This window comes from Dama dama, chromosome 31 (genome assembly GCF_033118175.1).
Source record: "Dama dama isolate Ldn47 chromosome 31, ASM3311817v1, whole genome shotgun sequence".
Lineage (NCBI taxonomy): Eukaryota > Metazoa > Chordata > Mammalia > Artiodactyla > Cervidae > Dama > Dama dama.
In genome coordinates, this window is record NC_083711.1 from 49,502,818 (window position 1) to 49,527,485 (window position 24,668).

At 41.0% G+C, this 24,668-nt stretch overlaps 1 protein-coding gene and 1 pseudogene across 1 annotated transcript in view; one reads left to right on the forward strand and one right to left on the reverse strand.

Moving 5' to 3' along the window:
• Positions 1-24,668, forward strand: part of NXPE3 (neurexophilin and PC-esterase domain family member 3) — a 68,967-nt gene that overhangs the window by 8,993 nt on the left and 35,306 nt on the right. The gene's annotated exons all lie outside the window — the stretch shown is intronic.
• Positions 1,150-1,585, reverse strand: LOC133050062 (non-histone chromosomal protein HMG-14-like; annotated as a pseudogene).

Sequence of the window (24,668 nt, forward strand, 5' to 3'; positions counted from 1 at the left end):
TTACTGTCTCCCACTCTTTGTGACCCCATGGACCGCAGCACACCAGGCTTCTCTGTCCTTCAGCATCTCCCAGAGCTTGCTTAAACTCATGTCCATTGAGTCATTGATGCCATCCAACCGTCTCATCCTCTATCATCCTCTTCTCCTCCTGCCTTCAATCTTTCCCAGCATCAAGGTCTTTTCTAATTAGTCGGCTCTTCACATCAGGTGGCCAGAGTATTGGAGCTTCAGCTTCAGCATCAGTCCTTCCAATGAATATTCAGGATTGATTTCCTTTAGGATGGACTGGTTGGATCTCCTTGCAGTCCAAGGGACTCTCAGTAGCCTTCTCCAACACTAGAGTTCAGTAGCTTTAGAGTGATGAAAGAAAGCCTTTTAAGGAGGGGACCTTTCATCTGACTCCTGGAAAAAAAATGAAGGAGATTTTCGGGGGAGGGAGTTCATGATGAGTGTTTTATTTATATATTTATTTTTTTCTTTTATAACTGAGATTTTATTGGTTGTTTTGAGGATCACTACACAGACATTTCAATTTGTACACAATTCTTCACATACATACCAGAAATCTAAAATATCATGTAGTTGTGATTCTTAACAGTTATTCCAGTGACTTTCCAGCTTAAAATTTGGAGCAAACTTTCCTTAATAGGATATCAAGTACCAATATCTTCAAATATTGATATATTGTTACATCATAAGTCCCACTGATTCACAATTTAATATTATATACACTATATACCCAAATTGTCAATTGTTCACAGCACATTAACCAAGTTACTGGGAAAACTGGACTACCAAGACCAAAGATGTTATAGTATAGTGCACAAAATTCTGACCAGGAGAGCCAAGATCAAAAAGTGGTTTGCTGAGGGAAATAATTCTACTAAAACAATATGGGAAGAGAAGTAATTTAAAGTGTTCAAGACATTAAATGCACAACTGACTCCAAACTGCCATTTAGTATGCTTTTGTATTATAGGCTATAAAAGCTACCCCCCATCTATGGAATGTTAAGCTGACACCCAAGACAATCAAAGCCTCCCATATCCAATATCCCACTATTTTCTGGTTGTACAAAAAAAACGACCAGCAAATGATTTCACCTCTTAAAAAAAAAGCATTTATGCTTAAAAAATGAGATGAGGTGGGATTCCCTCCTTTTTAAAAATGTTTCTAGAGCTACTAAAAAAACGTGCATTTACAAAATAGTTGATAAAAATATTCCCCTGGATTGTACAAGAAGGGAGACAGGGGCCACTGACAGGACTGAGTGTGTGGCTATTAATCAGACTTGGCTTCTTTCTCTTCTGCTGCATCAGAGGCTGGGTTCTCCTCGTTTTTAGTCTCTCCACTTTCTGCAGGCAAGTCTTCTTTAGTCTCGTGGTTGGCCACTTCCGCCTGTTTTCCCTTTGCTCCTCTTCCCTTTTGTTTGCACTTTTTTGTCTGAAGATTTATCCTTTCCCGCCGCCTCTTTTGGCTTCGTTTCCACTTTTGCAGGAGCCGGTTTAGCTGACCACCTCGCCGATCTCCTCTTGGGCTCCTCCTTCGCCGCCCCCTCGGCGGAGCTGACCTTCGTCTTGGGCATCGTGGCGGCGGGGCGGGCGAGAGCCGGGTGCCCGAGGGCCGCGGCCGCTCCTCCCGCCGCCCGAGCTGCTGGGACCCGCGGCGGCGGTGGTGGATGATGAGTGTCTCAAAGACTGTGTGGCTCAAGGTGGGGACCACATATTATGGAACCCTTACAGCGCCTGGTGCCGAGAAGGTATTTAGTAATAGTCCCCTTTCCCCTTCTCTGCTAAAAATTCCCTTCATGAACTCACATATCACCAAAATTTGTGGAGTGTTTCCTATCTAAAATGATGCTGTTCTTTTAATTTTGTTGGTTTGCGGTACTTCTCAGGTGACAGGTCCGAGTTAATTCTGGTATCTCTTTGCTCTTTGGATTCTGCTCTGCACCGACTGTTTGTCCAACATCCCGGCCCTGTGGGAGTTCAGGTTACTGGTCTCTTTCATCCTTTCAGGAGTTTCTTTCCCCGGCCTCCGGCAGTTTGATTACACACATAGGGCTCTCTGCAGATCTCCTGAGCTCTCTGTGTGTGTAGCTCTCTTCCCCTGTTACTTTCCTAAGGATTCTAATCAGCTTGAAGACTCTCAGCGCCATCTCCTCAATTTAGGGGGTTCACCAGGCTCCTGCTGGGTTCTGTCCTGCTGCTGCAGGCTGGAGATGCTCTCAAGGCTGTCAGCAGAGGGCAAACACTCACAGGAATCATCTCCTATATTTCCCATCTTTCAGGTTGTCAGCAAAGGGCAATCAATCATAGGAATCATTTCCTTTATTCCCCATCTTTCAGGCATCATTTCTTTTGTTGTCTAACGTATTGTGTCTGGGGAACCACTGTTTCAGGTGGAAGAGTAAATCTCACCATTTCTCTCTCTTGGTTGCAAGCAGAAGTCTGGGGGACTTGAAACTGAAGGGAAAGACTTAAGCTGGAGAGATTTCATGGACCAAGGGGAGCTGGAGAGGATGGGGCCCAGAGCACAGATGGAGCACATACGGTGATGTAGGATGAGGGACACGTTTGATAGTGTGTGTTCTTGTTATCATTTTATTATCAGCTGTGTACGGGGAGGTGTGTTCCTTCCCCTGACTTAAGAGGGAAGATCGTCATAATGGGTGGCAATGTGGATACATCTGTTGCTGGAAGGTGAGACACTGAGGGAGTTCTTGTCTAGAAGGGAGGTGGAAGGTGGGAGGAGGGTGGTGCCCAGAAGACTGGCACAGATGGGCTTGAAAGAATGGGAGTGGGGGATGGAGCTTGATCCTACAGGATGATAGAGGGATGGTGACTTCCAAGGTCACACGTGTGCGTGGTGCTTATCTGCATTGGTTTTGTGAGGGTGTGTGTTTTACCACATTCAACAGCCTGGGTGTAAGAATAGAGAAGATGGTTGTGTATGTCCAGGAGGTCTCAGATGCCTAGGGGGTAGGAAAAGGGAGAAGGAGAGACTTGAGAGGGTAAGCCATTCATTCGTGGGTGCTCAGGCCTGCCCGACTCTTTGCGACCCCATGGACTGCAACGCACCAGGCCTCTCTGTCCATGGAATTTTCCAGGCCAGAATACTGGAGTGGGTTGCCATTTCCTACTCCATGGATAAGCCATAGTCCACATCAATAATGTTACTGCAGTCAGAAAGGAATATTAGGAATTATTGTTACAAACCCTCTTAATAGTCCTGCTGTGGTTCCTAGAAACTTTTGGAGAATGTCCACTCACAGCTCCAACTGTCTGCATGAAGACAAACCAAACAATAATGGAGAAGGGAGGTGGCAAGTAAGAAATGATGTAGGATGGTTTTGATGTTAAAAATTATATAAACAGATCTTTTTGTGGAGTGTGGTGCAACACTTTGCCTTGTCTAAAGATGTCATCTTGTCCAGGCTGAGAATGTTGTCATGACTTTTAAACCATTCAGTTTATTACTGTGACGTTAATAGTTAAGCCTGGGGTGTGGGGTGGGGAGTGGGAAAGGCTTGGCCGTCTGCCATCCCTTAATCCCTAGTCCATCCTAGGCTTCTGATCGTGACTGTACTTTGCTTGCAATTAGAGTATCTGAGCATTTTCTAAAAAGTACAGACTCAATTTTAATTAAAAATATCACATAAGAAAATTAGCCATTACGGTGATGAGGGGAGAAAAAGTGTCTTCAAATGTGCCACATTCAGAGCTGGTTAAGATAAATGAAACACACAAATACTGAATGCAGCAAATAATCTTTCCATCGGTAACAGGTCTCCTCATGTTTTGTTTCACTCTCAAGTTAGTCTTCTTTATATTGTATATGGGGAGTGTTTTGCAATTTAAGAAATAAATATTTCCTTTGTCACAACGATTACATTTTTACTTAGTTTTCCAACATAAAATGTGATTAGATACTTTAAGCTCTTCCACTTCTGAAACATTAATAAATATTTATTGAATGAAAGTTGAATATATTAAAAATAATTCATGGGGCTTTTGAAAAATGCAAATCCTAAGACTTCTTGCCTGCTCCATCTCAGCTGTGTCATAACACAATCCCCACATTTCCTAAGATTTGGTCAAATTCGGTTATATAAGTATAGGGACAAATAAAACCCACAATCAAGCAAAACCCCTCTAGTGAAGTGATTGTGTATAGAACAACTACTATAGTAAATTCACAGATTTCTGAATTTCTAAGTCTCTGAATGTCATGTTGGTATAAATGGTAGGCAGAATAAGGCCCCCAAAGATGTCAGTGTTTGAATTTCCAGAAACTATGAATATGTTGTCTAATAAAAGGGACTTTGCAGATAAGTTGAATTTAAGGACCTTGAGGTAAGGATATTATTTAGGATTATTTGGGTGGGCCCAATATAATCATGTGGGTCTTTACAAGAAAGTGGCAGAAAGGTAGATATGATATGATAGGTAGATATATAATCTACCTGGATATTAGATATTAGAGTGGATATTAGAGTGATGTAGGTAGAAACCATCCTCTCATATCATATATGAGAGGGAAGTATATGTTTCGATATCTAGCAGAAGGTTGTAGGGAGAATTCCTTGTTATTTTTCCGATAAACTCTTATTGAGCATTGCCTGTATTTGTTTTTTCCTTATTTATTGATATTTTAAATATATATGTTTTCTGATTATGAAAACAGTACCAGTGTTTTAGGGCTTTTGGCTGCAAGTAAAGAAGGCTGGTTCAATCTGGCTTTAATATTAAGGAATAATATTCATTTAGAATAGAAGTCAGGAGGTAGGTTGGGCATAGTTTAGGCTCCGTTTCTCTGTAAGTCTCTCAGCTGTGCCCTCCTTCGTGCATTATCTGTGGCATCCACTTTCATGGTTGGATTTTACCTTTCTGCACAGCAGCAGGTAGTTGCTTTCTTACACACGTCCAGCTTGAGATAAAATTTTTTTCATTGGCAAGTAAAATCAGAGAGCTGTTCGCAGAGTACTGGTGATGTCTGGATTTGGGTGCATGCATCCTTCAGAATCCTCCAGCAGCTTTTCATAGAATACAACTGGGTCACAGGCCCATTGCTGAACCAGTCACTTGGGATTATCCTTTGCACAGTCAGGCCCGCCCCTGAACTGAACTGACAGGTCAGTAAATAGCAGTGAAACGAATGTGGGACAGGCAAGCATCGGGTTCACTCCAGTCCCCGCCTTAGAGTGGCTCCAGGAATGACTGCTGGTGTTTCCTCTGGGCTCTGAATTTTAAAATATGGCAGACCTTGATGTTGTCCTTGCCACTGACCTAGAGTAGAGTTATCATTTAGGAAAATTAAGCAAGTTGACCTTTTTGCATCCTTTTGTATTCATTCATTTTGGCTGCACTGGGTCGTAGTTGAGGCTTGAGGGATCTTCAATCTTCGTTGTGGCCTGTGGTATCTTTAGTTGTAGTTTGTGGGATCTAGTTCCCCGACGAGGGATTGAGTCTGCCCCCCTCTGCATTGGGAGCTTGGAGCCTTAGCCCCTGAACCACTAGAGAAGTCCCTCGTTTTAAGTAAAATCCAGGTGACTTGGGCTTCCCTGACGGCTCAGACAGTAAGGAGTCTGCCTGCAATGCAGGAGACCCAGGTGTGATCCCTGGGTCAGGAAGATCCCCTGGAGAAGGAAATGGCCACCCACTCCAGTATTCTTGCCTCGAGAATCCTGTGGACAGAGGAGCCTGGCAGGCTACAGTCCATGAGGTCACAAGAGTTGGACACGACTGAGTGACTAAGACTCTCACATTTCAGGTGAGTAGCACCAAGTGTATGGTGATTCTTGGACTGGGCTGCATGGGTCAGTCTTCTGGTCTTGAATTGGCAGCTTGTGGCTCCCCAAGGAACGAGAGTGACTGTGGGAGAGGAAAGGGGGAGAAACAAAGGAGAAGGGGGCATGTTGTGAGCACGCAGCACGTGGTTTGGTCCTCAGTGTCTTCTCATAGCCTCACAAGAACTGAAAAGGAGAGGGAGGCTGCGGTATTTCCTAAAAGGTAATCAAAAGGCAAGGGAACCTTTCCTGTTTTTAAAAAGTTGAGATATAATTGGCAGACGAATGGATAAGAAAGCTGTGGTACATAGACACAATGGAATATTACTCAGCTATTAAAAAGAATGCATTTGAATTAATTCTAATGAGGTGGATGAAACTGGAGCCTATTATACAGAGTGAAGTAAGTAAAAAAGAAAAATACCAATACAGTATATTAAATCATATATCTGAAATTTAGAAAGATGGTAACAATGACCCTCTATGCGAGACAGCAAGAGAGACACAGATGTAAAGAACAGTCATTTGGACTCTGTGGGAGAAGGCGAGGGTGGGATGGTTTGAGAGAATAGCACTGAAGCATGAATATTATCATGTGTGAAATAGATCACCAGTCCGGGTTCAATGCATGAGACAGGGTGCTCGGGGCTGGTGCACTGGGATGACCCTGAGGGATGGGATGGGGAGGGAGGTGGGAGGGGAGTTCAGTATGGGGAACACATGTACACCCATGGCTGATTCATGTCAGTGTATGGCAAATACCACTACAATATTGTAAAGTAATTAGCCTCCAATTAAAATAAATAAGTTAATTAAGAAAAAGAATAAAAGATCTGCAATTAAAAAAATTGAGATATAATTTACATATAATGTGTAAGTTTTAGGTGTGCAATGTGTTGATTTGATACATTTGTATATTGCAATATGATTACCACTACAGTGTTAGCTAGCTCTTCTTTCTTATCACTTAATTACCGTTTCTTTTATGGTGAGAACAGTTAAGATCTTGTCTCTTAGTAGCTTTGCAGTTTATTACATAAACTTACTTATAGTGATACAGTAATACAGTTTTGTTGACTATCCTCACTATACTGTGCCTTCCATCTCCAGGATTTATTTATAGATCCATTGCAAGTTTGTACCCTTAAACACTCTCTCCCCAATTTCCCCATTCCCTAGCTTCTGGTAGTCACCATTCTATTCTATGTTTTTATGAGTTCAGCTTTTATTAAAAACACTTGATTCCATTCCCCACCCCTACCCCCACCCCCCGCCCCGCCCCGGCCACACTGCCTTACAGGATCTTAGTTCCCCAAGCAGGAATCAAACCCAGGTTTCTGTTTAGAAATTCACTGAGAGACAAATGGGCATTCTTTTATAGATTACAATATTTTTTCCTTTGGCTGCTTTTTTAGGATTTTCTTTTTATACTTGTTTTTGACAGTTTCACTATAATGTGTCTTGGAGAAGATCTTTTTGCATAGAGATAATAGGTTGATCTATTAGATTTTTGAATTTGGTTGTCCAAGTATATCCCTAGGTTTGGGAAGTTCTCAACTATTGTTTCTTTAAATAATCTCTCTGCCCCCCCTTTTCCCTCTCTCAAACCATGATTATTCTAATATTTGTACACATGGTGGCATCCCATAGAACATGTAGGCTTTCTGTGCTTTTTTTCATTCTTTTTTCTCTTGTGTTCTCTTCTGATTGGGCCATTTCAGAGTTCCTGTTCCCTTATTCAGTCTTCCATTTGATCTCTTCTATTATAGATGCTCTTTATTGCATTTTTCATTTTATTCATTGAATTTTTCAGCTCCAGAATTTCCATTTGCTGCTTCTTTATGATTTCTTCCTCTGTAAATTTCAGATTTTATTTGTGTATTTTTTAAAAAGTTGTCTTTGTTGTAATATAGCCCATTGAGTTTCCCTGAACAGCTATTTTGAATTCTTTTTTTTTTTTTTTAATTTTATTGATTTATTCTTGGCTGTGCTGGCCTTTGTTGCTGTGAGGGCTTTTCTCTCGTCGGGGAGAGTGGGGCCACTCTAGTTGTGGTGCATGAGCTTTTCATTGCAGGGACTTCTCTTGTTGCGGAGCACCCGGCTCTTAGCTTGCAGATTTCAGTAGCTGTAGCTCCTGGGCTCTAGAGGGCAGGCTCAGAGGTTGTAGTGCACGGGCTTAGTTGTTCTGCGGCGTGTGGGATCTTCCTGGATCAGGGATCAAACCTGCATCTCCTGCATTGGCAGGCAGACTCCACTGAGCTACCAGGGAAGCCCAGCTATTTTGAATTTTTCATCAAAGGCTAAATTCTGTGCCTTTGAGCTTGGTTATTGGAGGATGATTGTTACCTTTTTGTGATGTCGTGTTTCCTTGATTCCTTATGTTCCTTGTACATTTGCATTGCTGCTTTCATGCTTGAAGTAGCAGACACCTTCTCCTGTCTTACTGGTTCCCTTCAGATGGGGTAAAATGTTCATCAGTCCTGTTTTAGCTGTGTGTTTTGCTTGCCCTCACATGGGTACACACTTACTTTCCACATCTTGCTTCTTGTGACACAATTCTTAAGCTTTTCTTAAGACCCACCAGGCTAGCCGCTGTTAACCTTTTGTTTTCCAGAAAGAGGCAGTATAGCTTAAATTTGTGTTTCTCTCTTGCCCAGAGAAACTGGTCTGTTTTTCTGATAGAGTTCTGTTTACAGAGTCTCACCTGCAGCCTCATTTGGCAGCGTACACAAGGAGCCGCTGGCTGCAGGGTGTGCGGAGGTGTGGGTTTAGCACACAGGGCGTTGGGGTTGCCGGTGGGCTCTGTTGCAAGATTGTTGGCTGAGGCATTAGGCTTGTGGGCGGACTTCCTGCCCAAGTCCTGAGCACACTTAGCAGGAACTGTGTCCCTTCGGTGCCCTTTGATGTTCTTACCTGCCTCTTTCCTGAAGCCCTCCCTCCCTGGGGTCCTGGAGGTCCCCCTTTAGTCCTCGGGGTGCTGCTGAGTTAAATGGGTTTCTCTCACAGCGGGGGTCAGTGGGCACGCACTGGCCACTCTCCTCATCCCTCCTGGATGCGGATGCTACTGGATGCAGATGCTACTGGATGCTATAGCTTTGGGCTTGTTGTGTTGGGGGAGGGGCAGTGCTGGCAAAGTTCTTCTTACCCTTTCAGTTTCATCCAGACTTGTATTTTTTCTTTCTTTCTGGAATTCCTCCTTGGAAAGGCTGAATTTCTACAGATTCTTTCTTATCCCTTGGTATTCTCCTGGGTCACCACTCTCCAGGGTCTCCCTGACTGTGGCCAGGAGGGGCTGGGACAGGTTCGCTGGCTGTGCTGACAGCCCCAAGGTTTATCTGCCTGTTACTAGATACGCATGTGGGCGAGACTCCAGCCAGGGCCCTGCGTGTGGTGCGGGATCCCACAGTTCCCACAGAGGCAGTTTTGGTTTTGGGTGGGTGCCACATTTGTTGTTAAAAAGGGGGACAGAAATGGAGGAGATGTCTTATGCCACATCATGATGCTGATATCAACTCTGCTAGGGAAACATTTTCAAAGTCATTATTATCCTTTTTTTTTTTTTTTTTAAATTTTATTTATTTATTTTTTTTATTAGTTGGAGGCTAATTACTTCACAACATTTCAGTGGGTTTTGTCATACATTGATATGAATCAGCCATAGATTTGCACGTATTCCCCATCCCGATCCCCCCTCCCACCTCCCTCTCTACCCGACTCCTCTGGGTCTTCCCAGTGCACCAGGCCCGAGCACTTGTCTCATGCATCCCACATGGGCTGGTGATCTGTTTCACCATAGATAGTATACATGCTGTTCTTTAGAAATATCCCACCCTCACATTCTCCCACAGAGTTCATAAGTCTGTTCTGTATTTCTGTGTCTCTTTTTCTGTTTTGCATATAGGGTTATCATTACCATCTTTCTAAATTCTATATATATGTGTTAGTATGCTGTAATGTTCTTTATCTTTCTGGCTTACTTCACTCTGTATAAGGGGCTCCAGTTTCATCCATCTCGTTAGGACTGGTTCAAATGAATTCTTTTTAATGGCTGAGTAATATTCCATGGTGTACATGTACCACAGCTTCCTTATCCATTCATCTGCTGATGGGCATCTAGGTTGCTTCCATGTCCTGGCTATTATAAACAGTGCTGCGATGAACATTGGGGTGCACGTGTCTCTTCCAGATCTGGTTTCCTCAGTGTGTATGCCCAGAAGTGGGATTGCTGGGTCATATGGCAGTTCTATTTCCAGTTTTTTAAGAAATCTCCACACTGTTCTCCATAGTGGTTGTACTAGTTTGCATTCCCACCAACAGTGTAAGAGGGTTCCCTTTTCTCCACACCCTCTCCAGCATTTATTGCTTGTAGACTTTTGGATAGCAGCCATCCTGACTGGCGTGTAATGGTACCTCGTTGTGGTTTTGATGTGCATTTCTGATAATGAGTGATGTTGAGCATCTTTTCATGTGTTTGTTAGGCATCTGTATGCCTTCCTTGGAGAAATGTCTGTTTAGTTCTTTGGCTCATTTTTTGATTGGGTCATTTATTTTTCTGGAATTGAGCTTCAGGAGTTGCTTGTATATTTTTGAGATTAATCCTTTGTCTGTTGCTTCATTTGCTATTATTTTCTCCCAATCTGCGGGCTGTCTTTTCACCTTACTTATAGTTTCCTTTGTAGTGCAAAAGCTTTTAAGTTTCATTATGTCCCATTTGTTTAGTTTTGCTTTTATTTCCAATATTCTGGGAGGTGGGTCATAGAGGATCTTGCTGTGATTTATGTCGGAGAGTGTTTTGCCTATGTTCTCCTCTAGGAGTTTTATAGTTTCTGGTCTTACATTTAGATCTTTAATCCATTTTGAGTTTATTTTTGTGTATGGTGTTAGAAAGTGTTCTAGTTTCATTCTTTTACAAGTGGTTGACCAGTTTTCCCAGCACCACTTGTTAAAGAGGTTGTCTTTTTTCCATTGTATATCCTTGCCTCCTTTGTCAAAGATAAGGTGTCCATAGGTTCGTGGATTTATCTCTGGGCTTTCTATTCTGTTCCATTGATCTATATTTCTGTCTTTGTGCCAGTACCATAACTGTCTTGATGACTGTGGCTTTGTAGTAAAGCCTGAAGTCAGGCAGGTTGATTCCTCCAGTTCCATTCTTCTTTCTCAAGATCACTTTGGCTATTCGAGGTTTTTTGTATTTCCATACAAATTGTGAAATTCTTTGGTCTAGTTCTGTGAAAAATACCGTTGGTAGCTTGATAGGGATTGCATTGAATCTATAGATTACTTTGGGTAGAATAGCCATTTTGACAACATTGATTCTTCCAATCCATGAACACGGTATGTTTCTCCATCTGTTTGTGTCCTCTTTGATTTCTTTCATCAGTGTTTTATAGTTTTCTATGTATAGGTCTTTTGTTTCTTTAGGTAGATGTACTCCTAAGTATTTTATTCTTTTTGTTGCAATGGTGAATGGTATTGTTTCCTTAATTTCTCTTTCTGTTTTTTCATTGTTAGTGTATAGGAATGCAAGGGATTTCTGTGTGTTAATTTTATATCCTGCAACTTTACTATATTCATTGATTAGCTCTAGTAATTTTCTGGTATAGTCTTTAGGGTTTTCTATGTAGAGGATCATGTCATCTGCAAACAGTGAGCGTTTCACTTCTTCTTTTCCTATCTGGATTCCTTTTACTTCTTTTTCTGCTCTGATTGCTGTGGCCAAAACTTCCAACACTATGTTGAATAGTAGTGGTGAGAGTGGGCACCCTTGTCTTGTTCCTGATTTCAGGGGAAATGCTTTCAGTTTTTCACCATTGAGGGTGATGCTTGCTGTGGGTTTGTCGTATATAGCTTTTATTATGTTGAGGTATGTTCCTTCTATTCCTGCTTTCTGGAGAGAGAATTTTAATCATAAATGAGTGTTGAATTTTGTCAAAGGCTTTCTCTGCATCTATTGAGATAATCATATGGTTTTTATCTTTCAATTTGTTAATGTGGTGTATTACATTGATTGATTTGCGGATATTAAAGAATCCTTGCATTCCTGGGATAAAGCCCACTTGGTCATGGTGTATGATTTTTTTAATATGTTGTTGGATTCTGTTTGCTAGAATTTTGTGAAGAATTTTTGCATCTATGTTCATCAGTGATATTGGCCTGTAGTTTTCTTTTTTTGTGGCATCTTTGGTTTTGGAATTAGGGTGATGGTGGCCTCATAGAATGAGTTTGGAAGTTTACCTTCATCTGCAATTTTCTGGAAGAGTTTGAGTAAGGTAGGTGTTAGCTCTTCTCTAAATTTTTGGTAGAATTCAGCTGTGAAGCCATCTGGTCCTGGGCTTTTGTTTCCTGGAAGATTTTTGATTACAGTTTCGATTTCCTTGCTTGTGATGGGTCTGTTAAGATCTTCTGTTTCTTCTTGTTTCAGTTTTGGAAAGTTATACTTTTCTAAGAATTTGTCCATTTCATCCAAGTTGTCCATTTTATTGGCATAGAGCTGCTGGTAGTAGTCTCTTATGATCCTTTGTATTTCAGTGTTGTCTGTTGTGATCTCTCCATTTTCATTTCTAATTTTGCTAATTTGGTTCTTCTCTCTTTCTTTCTTAATGAGTCTTGCTAATGGTTTGTCAATTTTGTTTATTTTTTCAAAAAACCAGCTTTTAGCTTTGTTGATTTTTGCTATGGTCTCTTTAGTTTCTATTGCATTTATTTCTGCCCTGATTTTTAAGATTTCTTTCCTTCTGCTAACCCTGGGGTTCTTCATTTCTTCCTTCTCTAATTGCTTTAGGTGTAGAGTTAGGTTATTTATTTGGCTTTTTTCTTGTTTCTTGATGTAAGCCTGTAACGCTATGAACCTTCCCCTTAGCACTGCTTTTACAGTGTCCCATAGGTTTTGGGTTGTTGTGTTTTCATTTTCATTCATTTCTATACATATTTTGATTTCTTTTTTGATTTCTTCTATGATTTGTTGGTTATTCAGAAGCGTGTTATTTAGCCTCCATATGTTTGAAGTTTTAACAATTTTTTTCCTGTAATTGAGATGTAATCTTACTGTACTGTGGTCAGAAAAGATGACTGGAATGATTTCAATTTTTTTGAATTTTCCAAGACCAGATTTATGGCCCAGGATGTGATCTGTTCTTGAGAAGGTTCCGTGTGCACTTGAGAAAAAGGTGAAGTTGATTGTTTTGGGGTGAAATGTCCTATAGATATCAATTAGGTCTAGCTGGTCCATTGTGTCATTTAAGGTTTGTGTTTCCTTGTTGATTTTCTGTTTAGTTGATCTATCCATAGTTGTGAGTGGGGTATTAAAGTCTCCCACTATTATTGTGTTACTATTAATTTCCTCTTTCATACTCATTAGTGTTTGCCGCACATATTGCGGTGCTCCTATGTTGGGTGCATATATATTCATAATTGTTATATCTTCTTCTTGGATTGATCCTTTGATCATTATGTAGTGTCCTTCTTTGTCTCTTTTCACAGCCTTTATTTGAAAGTCTATATTATCTGATATGAGTATTGTGACTCCTGCTTTCTTTTGGTCTCCGTTTGCATGAAATATTTTTTCCCAGCCCTTCACTTTTAGTCTGTATGTGTCTCTTGTTTTGAGGTGGGTCTCTTGTAGACAGCATATATAGGGGTCTTGTTTTTGTATCCATTCAGCCAATCTTTGTCTTTTGGTTGGGGCATTCAACCCATTTACATTTAAGGTAATTATTGATAGGTGTGGTCCCGTTGCCATTTACTTTGCTGTTTTGGGTTCACGTTTATACAGCCTTTCTGCATTTCCTGTCTAGAGAAGATCCTTTAGCATTTGTTGAAGAGCTGGTTTGGTGGTGCTGAATTCTCTCAGCTTTTGCTTATCTGTAAAGCTTTTGAATTCTCCTTCATATCTGAATGAGATCCTTGCTGGATACAGTAATCTAGGTTGTAGGTTATTCTCTTTCATTACTTTCAGTACGTCCTGCCATTCCCTTCTGGCCTGGAGGGTTTCTATTGATAGATTAGCTGTTATCCTTATGGGAATCCCTTTGTGTGTTATTTGTTGTTTCTCCCTTGGTGCTTTTAATATTTGTTCTTTGTGTTTGATCTTTGTTAATTTGATTAATATGTGTCTTGGGGTGTTTTGCCTTGGGTTTATCCTGTTTGGGACTCTCTGGGTTTCTTGGACTTGGGTGGCTATTTCCTTCCCCATTTTAGGGAAGTTTTCAGCTATTATCTCCTCGAGTATTTTCTCATGGCCTTTCTTTTTGTCTTCTTCTTCTGGGACGCCTATGATTCGAATGTTGGGGCGTTTCACATTGTCCCAGAGGTCCCTGAGTGTTTTTGATCTCATTCATTGCATTATTCATTTTTAATTGACTCTTTTTTATTTCTTCTAGGTCTTTATTAAACATTTCTTGCATCTTTTCAATCTTTGTCTCCAGGCTATTTATATGTAACTCCGTTTTGTTTTTTAGATTTTGGATCATTTTTATTATCATTATTCTAAATTCTTTTTCAGGTAGATTCCCTATCTCCTCCTCTTTTGTTTGACTTGGTGGGCATTTTTCATGTTCCTTTACCTGTTGGGTATTTGTCTGCCTTTTCATCTTGTTTAGATTGCTGTGTCTGGAGTGGGCTTTCTGTATTCTGGAGGTCTGTGGTTCCTTTTTATTGTGGAGGACTTACCCAGTGGGTGGGGTTAGACGATTGGCTTGTCAAGGTTTCCTGGTTAGGGAAGCTTGCGTCAGTGTTCTGGTGCGTGGAACTTGATTTCTTCTCTTTGGAGAGCAATGGAGTGTCCAGTAATGAGTTTTGAGATCGGTCTATGTGTTCGGTGTGACCTTGGGCAGCCTGTATGTTGACATTCAGGGCTATGTTTGTGCGTTGCTGGAGAATTTGCGTGGTATGTCTTGCTCTGAAACTTATTGGCTCTTGGGTGGTGGTTGGTTTCAGTGTAGGTATGGAGGCTTTTGGACGGTTACTTATTACTTAAAGTTCCATGCAGTCAGGAGTTTTGTGGTGTTCTCAGGTTTTGGGCTTAAGTCTCCTGCCTCTGGATTTCAGTTTTATTCTTCCTGTAGTCTCAGGACTTCTCCTACTATACAGCACTGATAATAAAACTTCTAGGTTAATGGCGAAAAGATTCTCCCCTGTTAGGGACACCCAGAGAGGTTCACAGAGTTACATGAAGAGGAGGAGATGGAGGAGGGAGATAGAGATGAGCAGGAGGAGAAAAAGGGGGACTCAAGAGGAGAGAGACAGATCTACGCAGTTGTCTGTTCCCAGAGTGTTCTCCGTAGCCCAGTCACCTACAAAGATTCACAGAGTTGGATTGGGAAGAGAAGGGGAAAGGAGGAAATAGAGGTGTTCTGAGGTAGAAAACAGAGAGTCAAGATTGGGAGAGAATAATCAACACACTCCTGAATAAAAATGGGAACTGAATTTCGGTTTAAAAATAGGGCTTCTCTCTCTTTTTTTTTTGGTAAGGTTATAGTGTATTGAAAATGAAAATTAAGGAGTAGTAGAGGAGTACTAGAGGACTTTGAAAGAAATAAGAGAAAAAGAAAAATAGAAAATAGAATAGAAAAAGGAAAAAAAAAAAAAGAAGAAAAAAAAAATTTTTTTTCCCCTAATTAAAAAAATGGTAAAAATCTATGAAAATGAAAGTTAAGGAGTAATGGGGGAGTAATGGGGAATTTTAAAGGAAAATGAAAAAGAAAAAATAAAAAAATAAAAAAAAAATTTTTTTTTTCCTTACTTAAGAAAAAAAAAAAAGTAAAAATATATCTAGGAATTTCTCTGGAGCTGTTGCGGTCAGTGTGGGTTCGGCTCAGTTTCAGATAGCTCCTCGTTCCAGCTTACACTTCTCGATGTCTACAGGCCCCTTCCGGTGTAGTCGGTGTTTTCTACAGGGATTTTAATCTGTTGCACCGGTCCCTTCTGAAGCGGTTCCCTTTGTTTATTTGGCTTCTGTTTGCTGGTCTCTTCAGAGCCTCATTTCCGCCCTGACACAGGCGGGCGGAGGTGGACTCTTATTCAGGTAGCTAGTTCCGTCGCTCTGCGGGGCGGGGCTGGCGCTGCCGGGAGGGGCCGGCGCTGTGGGGAGGGGCTGGGGCTGCCGGGAGGGGCTGGTGCTGCGGGGACGGGCTGACGCTGAGGGGCGGGGCTGACGCTGAGGGGACGAGCTGGCACCGCGGGGAGGGGCTGACGCTGCTTTCTCCATCTGCGCTGCTCAGGCTCCCGGCTGTTCTATATGGAGCGCGCCCCGCGCTGCGCGAGTTTCCAGCCCTCGGGTGTTCCACAAAAGCGCGGAAGGAAAAGCTGCGCCTGCTCTCTGTGCCTTCCCCGTCAGAGCGGTCCAGGCAGCCAGGGGCTTGGTGGGCGCACTCTCCCCAGGTGTGGCGCGCCCCCTCCCTTCCGCGGACCCAGTCTCAGTTTCCGCCGGCGCCAGTCGGGTGCACGCGCCTTCTGCCCCCCGCGTCCCCAGCCCCAGTCCCGCCCGCGCCGGTCGGGTGCCTGCGCCCTGTGTCTCGCCGCGACCTTCCCCTCCCCCCTGCCTCCTGCCTCCGGCGGGGCTGGGCCGGTCCGCAGCCTGCGAGCTCTTCTCTGGATTTTCTCGGTCTCTTTGTTCTGCGAACAGCCGGCAGTGTGTTCGGGCCGGTTAATTTACTCTCTCTCTTTTGGACCCCCACAGTTCAAGTTGGCAACTCACAGAAGCTCCCTCCGATTGTCCTCAGGGCACTCAGGCCCGGACCCTACCCCAAGCAATGCCGCCTAAGACTCCCTTCCCCGGACGGATCTCCGTCCTTAGCTCTTTTGTCTCACTTTTTATCTTTTATATTTTGTCCTACCTCCTTTCGAAGACAGTGGGCTGCTTTTCTGGGCGCCAGATGACCTCAGCTAGCGATCAGAAGTTGTTTTGTGAAGTTTGCTCTGCGTTCAGTTACTCTTTTGATGAATCTGTGGGAGAGAAAGTGGTCTCCCCGTCCTACTCCTCCGCCATCTTGGCTCCTCCGTGTTCTATTATCCTTTTTAATAAACAAATAATACTGGGTATTCTTTTAAAATGGAGGAGCCTAATGAAATTTCTTCCAGTTGAGAGCGTCTGCATGTACACATAGAATGAAAGAGAAGTACAGGATCTAAGAACATCATTAAAAACCCGTCGATATTTTGGGATTATTTTTTACTTTGAGATTACGTTGACTGTGCGTAGCCTTTTGAAGTGGTTTGGCACAGATGGGAGCCTGAGGGCTTGTTTAAGTGGTTTGTAATGGGTAATAGGTTGAGAGTAATTGTTGATTTTGTTTTCCTTTTGTTTTCTTGTGCAATTTAACTTACTGCATAATGTGAGAAGCAGTTTCCTGGGTTAGGTAACTAAAAAGGTTCTGCATCCAGTGTGTGTGTGTGAGGTACACCAGGCAACTCTTGGACACCAGCAGCGTGACCTATAGTTCTACTCAGTTCTGACGCTGTAACTGAGCAGGACCCTTTGGGGCCTTTCTCGCAGACCCCGCCACCTCATGGCCTCTGCCTACTTCCTGTCTGCAGAAAAGCTGTAGTCTTCCTGGCCTTCGCTGAGTCACAGAAGTCTGGCCCAAGAATTAATGATTGAAAGGATGGGAACACATAGTGATAGATGTAACTGCTGGGCCAGGAGAACTGATAACAGCCTTAAGTAAATTGGCCAGGTAGCAGTCACAGAAGTTTTAGTTCCTCTCTGAAATACGTGGATAACACGTATAACAATCCGATAGGCATTCCTGAGCTGTTTTACAGATTGCTTAAAACCCCCTCCAAATGGAAGAAGTTGACTATTTGATGACCGTGGGCTTACTGGAGCCTGGAGGTTGATAATGTTAACTGCTGTGACACCACCCTGCTATCATATCATCAACCAAGCGGAGAATTGTGTATGAGCTGATAACATCCCCTGTGACTCCCTTCCCCCAGTTTGCCTTTAAATATTCTTCCCTGAAATCCATCTGGGAGTTGGGGTGTTTTTGAGTATCAGCTGCCCTGGACTCCTAGTCTGGCGCCGTAACAATAAACACTGCATTTTCCTTCCCTGCAATCTGATGACAGTAGATTGGCTTTACTGTGAGCGGGCGAGCCTGAAGATAGCATCCAATCCCACAAGTTAAGGTCTTAGTCCTACAAGACTCCCCCTCCACCCCCTACTTGAAATGCCAGTCACCAGACTAGGTTGTGACCTGTGCTTCTAAATGACTAGCTGTAGATTGGAAATTCCAACAACTCCTGCCTTGGCTTCAGTTAATTTTGCTAGGACAGGTCACAGAAATCCGAGAAACAGTTTTTTAAATTATTTATTTTAGTTGGAGGATAATTTCATGACAGTATTGTGGTGGTTTTGCCACACATCAACAGAATCAGCCATGGGTGCACATGTGTTTCCCCATCCTGAGCCCCCCTCCCCACCCCACCCCACTCCACCCTACCCCACCCCCTGGGTTGTCCAGAGCACCAGTTCTGAGTGCCCTGCTTCATGCATCGAACTTGCACTGGTCATCTGTTTCACATATGGTAATATACATGTGTCAGTGCTAGTCTCTCAAATTGTCCCACTCTTGCCTTCTCCCATAGAGTCCAAAAGCCTGTTCTTTACATCTGTGTCTCTTTTGCTGCCTTGCGTATAGGGTCATTGTCAACATCTTTCTAAATTCCATATATATGCATTAATATACTGTATTGGTGTTTCTCTTTCTGACTTACTTCACTCTGTATTATAGGCTCCCGTTTCGTCCACCTCATTAGAACTGACTTAAATGTGTTCTTCTTTTATAGTTGAGTAATGTTCCACTGTATATATGTACCACATGCTTATCCATTCATTTGCGATGGACATCTAGGTTGCTTCCATGTCCTGGCTATTGTAAACAGTGCTGTGATGAACATTGGGGTACATGTGTCTCTTTAAATTCTGGTTTCCTCGGTGTGTATGCCCAGCAGTGGGGTTGCTGGCTCAAATGGCAGTTCTATTTCCAGTTTTTTAAGGAATCTCCACACTGTGGTCCATAATGGCTGTACTAGTTTGCATTTCCACCAGAAGTGTAAGAGGGTTCCCTTTTCTCCACACCCTCTCCAGCATTTATTGCTTGTAGACTTTTTGATGGTGGCCATTCTGACTGGCATGAGATGATACCTCTTTGTGGTTTTGATTTGCGTTTCTCTAGTAATGAGTGATGTTGAGCATGTTTTTATGTGTTTATTAGCCATCTGTATATCTTCTTTGGAGAAATGTCTGTTTAGTTCTTTGGCCCACTTTTTGATTGGGTTGTTCGTTTTTCGGGTACTGAGCTGCATAAGCTGCTTGTATATTTTGAAAATTAATTCTTTGCCAGTTGTTTTGTTTGCTATTATTTTTTCCCATTCTGAAGGCTGCTTTTTCACCTTGCTTATAGTTTCCTTCATTGTGCAAAAACTTTTAAGTTTAATAGGTCCCATTTATTTATTTTTGTTTTTATTTCCATTACTCTGGGAGGTGTGTCATAGAGGATCTTGCTGTGATTTGTGTCAGAGTGTTCTGCCTATATTTTCCTCTAAGAGTTTTGTAGTTTCTGGTCTTACATTTACGTCTTTAATCCATTTTGAGTTTATTTTTGTGTATGGTGCTAGAAAGTGTTCTAGTTTCATTCTTTTACAAGTGGTTGAGCAGTTTCTGAGAAACACTTTACTCATTTTACTTACAGGATTACTGGTCTATTAAAGTAGATGAGTAGTTATGGATGGGAATATAGGTTTGTGAAAATGTGGATTGACTGCTAATGTGTATAGAGTTTCTTTTCGGGGTATGAAAATACTATAACTGTGGTGATGGCTAATCCAAATTATGAATACACAAAAATCTCATAAATTGTTCACTTAAATAGGTGAATTGTATAGTATGTGAATTATACCTCAATTAAACTTAAAAATAGAAGAGAAAAAGATTTCTGGTCTGTTACAAAAAGCTGTAATTCAGAAACAGCCAGAGAAAGAGCTATACAGGGCAAGGTGTATGGGAAGGGCATAAGGGTGCCATCATGGCCTGAATGTACCATTCTCCTTGAATCTCCACGTGTTCACCAAGCTGGAAGCTCTCCAAACCCCATCCTTTTGGGTTTTTATGAAGCTTCATTCCATAGGCATGTTTGATTCATCTGTGACTGATTCAGGCTGCAGCCACACTCCCTTTCCTGGAGGTCTGGGGTGGAACTGAAAGTCCCAACCCTCTTATCATGGTCAGTTCTGACAACCAGCTCCCATCCCGAGGTATTTTCCAAAAGCCATCTCAGTAACATGAGCCCCGTTGTGGTGGAAAGGGGCTCGTTAGGAGTAACAGGACACACATTCCCCTTTTATGACTCTAAAGAGTTTTTAGGAACTGGACACAAAACCAAATATTATAGCAAAAGATTTCCCATTTGTCTTATCATTAAAAGTCTAAGGATTTTGGGAGCTGTGGGCCAGGAACTGTGGATGAAGACCAAATATATATTCCTTACAGATCACAATATTGGAGGTACATAATTATTTTCCCTGTCCATTTGTTCAACCACCTTCTGTTTATTAGGAAAATAATTAATGAAAAGTATAAAACACTCGAAAGACTAGAGAGTACATAAGTACTTAAGTATGCAATTGAAATTCCTCCCCAGTCTTCAGAGTGAGTGTAATTTCTTGGATGTAACTGCTTGTTTGTAATTATGTGGGTGGTTAGCACTGATTACACATTGCATAGTTACATCTTGATTTGTCAGCTTTACACTGTACCTGCTGACCTTTCCACATCAGGCAGTGCAGTGTGGGTGGTTAAATAAAAACACAGGCTGAAGTCAGATTGCTTGGGTTCTGGTTCAGGTTTGCTGTTTATAACCGGTGTGACCTTGGGCAAATTATCAAGCCATTCTTTGCCTCAGTTTCCTTGTCTGTCAGATGGCCTACTATCAAGACTTACCACATGGGATAATTTAAACATTGTATTAAAAGATTTTCATAAAGTCTTTAGAAAAGAGTGTCTGGCACTTAGGTGCTTAGTAGATGTTGGTCGATGTTGCTGTCCCTATTAAAGATAATGGAAGATGAGGTCTTCTGCTGACTCACACTTTCTGTCACTCTCTTTCTAAAATTTGTAAAATATATTTTCTTCTGTGTATTAAATAATGTACTTAGGCCTTTTCTTTCCCGAATAGTGTTAGATAGTACATCTTAACTTCCTCCTGTAAGTGAAGAAGAAGGGCACTTCTACATTATGTTACATTTGACTCCTGTTAGCTATCATATTACTTCTGCATCATCAGGCTTTGTAATCTTTAGTTTTATTGCTTTAACTATAATTAAGGATAACATGCATTCTTTATGGATTGATTCTTATTCTTAAAAAAAAATACGGCATTCTTATGATCATGTAAATGTTACCCAGGATAGAACATGATCCTTTGAGACCAAACCTTTATCTCTTGATGGAGAATGTCCCAAGCATCAAGGTCAGATGGATCCTTTTTACCCAGTACATCAGTTGCTTATTCATGCTGCATTTTAATTTGCTTTATATTTTAACCATGACTTTCTTATACCTCTTCTTGCCTTTTTTTTTTTTTTCCTGATGAGAGGAAATACCACCTTCTATAGCATATCATGAGGATCTTCCTTCATATAATTTGTTGAATCCATTTGCTTCTTCAGGGCATTTTTTTTCCCCCTCAGAGCCCTCTGTCTTCCTGTTTCAATGTTCACTGATTATTATCTTGACCTGTTGCCCAGCTGTTGTTCTGAGTTTGGTTTTCATTAAGTTCCTGGCTCATGTCTTTCACTTCCTTGGATTTTTCTTTCCAATTTACTGGACTAAATCTTCAAATAATGTTTTTCTGAAAGGGCACATGGGAACTAAGCTTAGATGTCTGAAATGGTCTTTATTTTGCCCTCTTCTTTGATTTATATCTGGGTTTAGAATGCTGTATTCAAAACCCTTTTCCCTTAGAACCTTACAACTTTGCTCCACAGTCTTCTAGCATCCTGTGGGGTAAAAGACAAGGCTAATGCCAATCTAATTTTTGTTTTTTTATTTAAAAATATTTTTTATTGGTAATGTTGTTCTTCTTTCTGAAAGACAGAAGAACTTTTTTTCTTTACCTCTGAAATTTTACAAGGCTCTAATGTGAGGTCTTTTTTTGGGTATAGAACTTTATTGTTAAACAGGCAGATCTGTTTACTAATAAGAAAACAGTTTAAACATCTGAATTTTAGAGACAGAGCATAAAATTTTGAGATACAAAATACTAGAAAGCCATTGTATTTTACAGTGTGTAGAGCAAAATGTCACAATATAAATGACAATTAATGTCCAAACTAGAAAAGACTGACGTGCTTTTAAGGTCTTGTCTTCTAAGCAGGAAGGCCAAAGTGAGGATTAAGAACCATTTCTAAGAGAGTGTAAATCATGGTCTTCAGGAAGCCCTGGAATTCTATTAAAGTACTTTCATATATACTTGGGATAAATCCTATTTGGTCATGGTGTATAATTCATTGTACACATTGTTGGATTTGATTTGTTAATATTTTGTCGATGATTTTGCATCTGTGTTTATGAGGGAAATTTGTCTGTAGTTTTCTTACAGCGTCTTTGTCTAGTTTTTGTGTTAGGGTAACGCTGGAAAGAGTTAGGAAGTACTCCCTCTGCTTCTGTATTCTGACCGAGACTGTAGAGAATGGCTACAATTTCTTTCTTAAATATTTGATGGAATTTATCAATGAACCCCATCTGGGCCTGGTGGTGTCTATTTTGAAAGGTCATTAATTATTGATCCAATTTCTTTATTAGAGATAATAGGCCTGTTCGGGTGATCTGTTTCTTCTTGCATGAATTTTAGCAGATTGTGTCTTTCAAGGAACTAGTCCATTTCATCTCAGTTATCAAATTCGTGAGTGTAGAGTTGTTTATAGTATTCCTTGATTATCCTTCTAATGTGTATGGGATCTGTGGTGATGTCTCTTCTTTCATGTCTGATAATAATGATTTGTGTCCTGTCTTTTTTCCTTAACCTTACTTCAGGCTTATCAATTTTATTGATCTTTTCAAGAAACTGGCTTTTGGTCTCATTGTCTTTTCTCTATTGATTACCTGTTTTCAGTTTCATTGATTTCTGCTCTAATTTGTAATTTCTTTTCTTCTGCTTACTTTGGACTTGATTTGCTTTTCTGGCTTCCTAAGGTGGATGTTTAAGTGATTGATTTTAGATCTTCATTTCTAATAATGTGTATTCAGGGCTGTAAATTTCCCTCTAAGGCCTACTTTCACTGCATCCACAAATACTGAAAAGTTGTTTTTCCATTTTATTTTAGTTAAAAAGATTTTAATTTTTTTATTGATGTTTCTTCTTTTGACCCTTGTGTTATTTAGAAACGTGTTGTTTAATGTCTGGGTATTTTGGAATTTTCCAGCTGTCTTTCTGTTATCAATTCCATCTTTCTTGTTTAATCCCATTGCAGACATTATATGATTTCTGTATAATTTCTTTTCAGTTTTTTATAGTATATTTTATAGACCCAGAATATGATCTATTTTGGTGAATGTTTCATGTGAGCTTGAAAAGAATGTGTCTTCTGTTGTTGGATAAGTGGTTTATAGATGTCCATCATATCTAGTTGGTGGTGGTGCTGTTGAGTTCATCTAAGTCTTTACTGACTTTCTGCTTTTTGGCTCTATCCATTTCTATTTTTTGTTTGTTTTTTTGGTCATGCTGTGTGGCATGTGGGTTCTTAGCTCCCCAACCAGGGGATCGAACCCATGTTCCCTACAGTGGAGGTGCAGAGTCTCAACCACTGAACCACCAGGGAAGTCCCAGATCTGTACATTTCTGATAGTGGGGTATTGAAATCTTCAATTGCAACTGTGAATTCATCAGTTTTTTTCTTTCAGTTCTATTAGTGTTTACCCTACATATTTTGACTTTCTCTTGTTAGGTATATACATGTTAAAGATTGTTACGTCTTCTTGGAGAATTAACCCTTCTATTATTATGTAAAATACCCCTTTTTTTAAAATTTATGTTTTGGTTGCACTGGGTCTTTGTTGCTGTGTGTGAGCTTTCTCTAGTTGTGGTGAGGCACTCTTCATTTCTGTGTGCAGGCTTCTCACTGGTGGCTTCTTTTGTGGAGCACAGGCTCTCGGCCTCAGCTGCTCTGTGGCATGCAGAATCTTCCTGGATCAGGGATTGACCCGCTGCATTGGGCAGGCAGATTCTTACCCACCGTATCACCAAGGAAGACCCTGTGATACCCTTGTTAATCTCTGACTTTCCTTGTTCTGAACCCTACTCTGAGGTGAATGTAATTCTTCTGATCTCTTTTGATTAGTGCTGGCATGGTCTATCTTTATCCATCCATTTTCTTTTAATCTATATATGTCTTTCTATTTGAAGTAGATTTCTTGTAGGCAACATATAGTTGAGTCTGACAATCTCTGTCTCCCAATTGATGCATTTAGATCATTGATGTTTAAGGTGATTATTGATATAGTTGGATTCATAGCTGTCATACTTGTTATTGTTTTCTATTCATTGCCCTTGTTATTTGTTCCTGTTTTTACCTTCAGCTCTTTTTCTGACTTTTGTGGTTTTAATTTAGCATTGTATAGATTCCATTCTGTCTCCTTTCTTAGTCTGTCAATAACGCTTCTCGTTTTAAGTGGTTGCACTGGAGTTTGCAATATGCACTTATAACTAGCCCAAGTCCACTATCGAATAATACTGTACTGCTTCATGGGTAGTGAAGGTACCTTATTAATAATAAAATGTTATTAATTCCTCCCTCCTGTCCCTTGTATAATTGCTGTCATTTATTTCACTTATAAATAAGCACACATGTACACACACACACACACATATAAATGTACATGGTC